Source organism: Engraulis encrasicolus, chromosome 20, assembly GCF_034702125.1.
Source record: "Engraulis encrasicolus isolate BLACKSEA-1 chromosome 20, IST_EnEncr_1.0, whole genome shotgun sequence".
NCBI classification, from domain to species: Eukaryota; Metazoa; Chordata; class Actinopteri; order Clupeiformes; family Engraulidae; genus Engraulis; species Engraulis encrasicolus.
In genome coordinates this window covers 43,134,476-43,138,815 of record NC_085876.1, presented here as the reverse complement: position 1 = coordinate 43,138,815, position 4,340 = coordinate 43,134,476, and positions in this window count along the sequence as shown.

Here is a 4,340-nt window from a genome sequence, read left to right as displayed (position 1 = left end):
GTCACGAGAGATGCTGTGTGTTAAGGAGTAAGGATGACCTTTGTACTCAAAACCTTTATGTTGCTTGCTGTCCAGGGGTGCATTTCTCAAAATAGAAGTTGTTAGCCTGTTAGCAACTTCGGTAGTTGACAATGCGAAAATGCATTGAAAACAACAAAGTAGCTAATGTAGTAAGCAACTTTGGTTTCGAGAAATCAACCCCAGAACTGTAGGATTGAGAATTTAGGTCTTCAAAGAGTAGGCCAGAGATAACTGGAGCACTAGAAAGACTTTATAGGTTTGTCGTTAACATTGTGACTAACATTTCTGTGCTGTGCGTCTTCTACAGAGTCAACCGTTTAGTGAATCGATTTACAGGTCATGCTGTTCAAAGAATCTTGAATCCAGAACTCTCTTTGTAGGGAAGCAAATGAGAACATTTGACACAACACAGAGAGCTAAAATAAACTAATGTAAAAAGACTAGACTAGAGCAAGGGTCAATGAAACTGAAAGTTCGTTTCTCTGTCGCTTTCAGTTGCAGTATTAGGTATTAGGTATTGGTTCGTGTTCAAGCTGTGCTGAATACAATTCATTTCATTCAATTCATGTCTTTCATTTCCCTTCCAATAGAAGTGTAGCCTGGGATTTCCCATGCTGCCTTGTGCGTATACAGGCCCGTAGCCAGGGGGAGTTCGAGGGGTTCGTTCGAACCCCCCCTCCCATCCCCCACCCCCACTCGAATCCTCCAACTATGTTGCATCCCACTTTGACTGGAAGGCCATTTCATAGACAATAACTGTCAGATAGCAGTAGGCTAACTGAGCCAACACTGGGCCGACACTATGTGGGGAGATAGCTCATTTGAAGCAATTCATGTCCATTTATGTGTGGGGAGCAACAGACAAACAATTAAGGACAGCAACAACAGACTTGCGACAAACTTATAATGAATAAAGTATGTCTAAATTAAAATATTTTTTGTGTGCTCGTGTATTTGGGAAACATTGGAGCCGGGAGCCAAATAAAGTCCACTTTCGGGGGGAAAAGATACTATTGGACCGGCTTTCCAAGCTTTCAAGCTTTACATCGCATTTGAAATAGTTTAGAAATGAGAAAATTACGAGGTGTTTCGCAGACTACTTTTCACTTGTGACCAAGTGCGTATCTAGGGAGTGCCACCCCTGAAATCTAATTGCCCACCACAGTGGCCACCCTAGATCTGATATGTAGTTGATAAAGTTTGGCAACACAAGAAACAAGAGAGGTGCTGTAAATTGATGGTGTTGGCTGACTAACAGATAGGGTCAGTTTTACATTTTTGGGTCAAAGACGTGACGCTTGCTTTTTTTGTCCGACTGAACTTTTTACCTATTAATAACCACTAAAATGAATAAAATTCTAACATGTATGTTTAACAGCTCCCTTACACACATACCCACTCTTATTTTTTAGAACATGTTTGCTATTGGCCATTTTCTGCCATCTGAAGTGTGAAAACATCATGTGGGGCGACCGTCCGGCCTAGACTTCTGTATGGATAACTGGTTTTAAATCAAATTAAAATAATCTAAATATAATCCTTACCCTATTTGGCATAATTTTAAACTTGTGTTTCATTTATAGACAAAGTTATGAAACATTTGCACACACATTTTAATTTTAATAAACAAACTAATCTTGTCCGAATATGTTCATTGTCTGAAATATCATCTGGGGCGACCATCAAGAAAATGCAATTAAAGCGCTTTACTTTTCACACTCATCTCAAAGAGGATGTTGTATCAACCAGCCTCATGGTGAGGGTCCTACTGAGACAGCTAGCAGGTGAGTGGTCACTCTCATCTTTACAAATAAATCCACTTTAAAACTGCTGCAGTGTATACGTCACGTTTTGGTGTCATGTGGGGCGACCAACCTAAAACTGTATAAAATGAGTTTTATGCTCAAATCTTTATTTTTAATGTAAAATTGTCAGTGATATGTGCTGAAAAGTAGCTAGCTTGGGTTCTATAGCATAGCATTGGCCCGTTATATTTGATTATACTTGAAAACATCATCTGGGGCGACCGAGCATCATGTGGGGCGACCGCCACTAATTGCTCAAATAATAGAAAACACATATCCTTTATTTGTAGTTTCTGTATGCAAATGTTTTAATTAATTATAGGCATTTAGTTATTTAAATTACTTTCTATATTTCAACATGTATTTTTTCAAAATTTCAATAATTTCCATCCTACTTCAGAGATGACTGTGTGGCGACCAACCTAAAACTGTAAATAATTAGTTTTATGCTCAAATCTTTATTTTAAATGTAAATTTGTCAGTGATATGTGATGAGAAGTAGCTTGCTTGGGTTCTATAGCATAGCATTGGCCCGTTATATTTGATTATACTTGAAAACATAATCTGGGGCGACCGAGCATCATGTGGGGCGACCACCACTAATTGCTCAAATAATAGAAAACGCATATCCTGTATTTGTAGTTTCTGTATTCAAATGTTTTCATGTATTATATGCATTTAGTTGTTTTAAATAGCTTTCTATATTTCAATACATATCTTTTCTAAATTTCAATAATTTCTATCCTACCTCAGACATAGCTAAGCTCAGGCCTACTTCTTTTTGATTATTGTGTTTTTATCAGATAAATGTGTGAATATTAAGCATTCATTCTACTTTTTAATTCATTTTTTAAGTATGTGTATGTTTAACTATATAACTTTTTTTTCTAGATGGCCCCAATAACAAGCAAAGAAAAGACTGCTCGCTACAGGCAGCGGATCAACTGTTAAGTGAAATAGTAATGAAAGGACAAACATTGTATGTTTCAGTGATTAATGAAATGAAATGAAAAAGAAAAAATGAAAAAGGAGATTGCTGTTCAATGTTATACCCAAGTGTTAAATGCATTAGTATTGAAAATATTAATATGATATCTACGTCTCGCTCCATGTAATGCTTTGCAGTGTATTGTTCCGCTTGCCCCACCTTCTGACTCAAAATGGAGTTGTCAGTAATAGTAAGGAAACTGTTAATGTTATGATGTTTGTGTGTGAAATGAAAATGGATATGCTGATTCTTTATAAAATGTATTGAATGTGCTTTAACTATCACAATCATTGAAAATTCTTAATTGCCTGCTGTTTTTCATCATGTGGGGCGACCACCCGTCATGTGTGGCGACCGACAATATTCAGTTCTGTAGGAAATTCAAAAAATCATGTCTGTCCAGTTTGGATGAAATATAATTAATTGGTATAACATGATTAAGTGGTTACTATACCTATATATTTTAAATAAGCTTTATGGATTGTATGAGTAAAAAACAATATGTAATTGCTTTATGAGGGGGAGACTGCCCTTATCGATAAAATGTATTTTACATCATTTGCAATAAATGAAAGGACACATGAGTATATAATTCTTAAACAGTTCAATTAATCACTGATACTTATTAAAATATAAGTTATGTTAAGGAAATCTATTAATTTTGGGATAAATCACGATCGCCCCAAATGACTTTTTAAAGGTCATTGCCCTATTCATTTGAGTGTAAAAGCACTAAAATATCACTATTTGAAGTTTTCACACACATGCATGTGTAGACTACATTCCAAATGTTTAGAAAATTGGCTAATATATTATTATTTGAAGTATTTAAAAAATTGACCTCTCAAAGGCCTTATACGTCATTGACCCTTTTACGTAACTTAGCCATTTTTGCTATTTGCACCCAGGTCTGAATAGCCATTGTTGCTATTTGCGCCCAGGTGTGGATAGTCATTGCTGCTACTTGCCCCCCGGTGTGCCATTTTTGCTGTTTGCACCCAGGTGTGAATAGCAATTTTTGCTATTTGCTCACGGGTGTGTATAGCCATTTTTGCTATTTGCACCCGGGTGTGCCATTATAGCTATTTGCACCTGGGTGTGAATAGCCATTATTTGCACCCGGGTGTGAATAGTAATTGTTGTAAGGCCTACTACACCAAAGGTGTACCATTGTTGCTATTTGCACCCGGGTGTAAATAGGCATTTTTGCTATTTGGACCCCGGTGTGATTAGCCATTTTTTGTGATTTGTACCCGGGTGTGAATAGCCATTGTTGCTTTAGCACCGAGATGCAAATAGTCATTGTTGCTATTTGCACCTGGGTTTGTATAGCCACTGTTGCTATTTACAACGGGGTGTGAATATCTATTTTTGCTATTTGTACCCGGGTGTGAATAGCCATTGTTGCTATTTGTACCCGAGCATACCATTTTTGCTATTTGCACCTGGGTGTGAATAGCCATTGTAGCTATTTGCACCCAGGTGTGAATCCTTGTTGCTATTTGCACCTGGGTCTGAATAGCCAT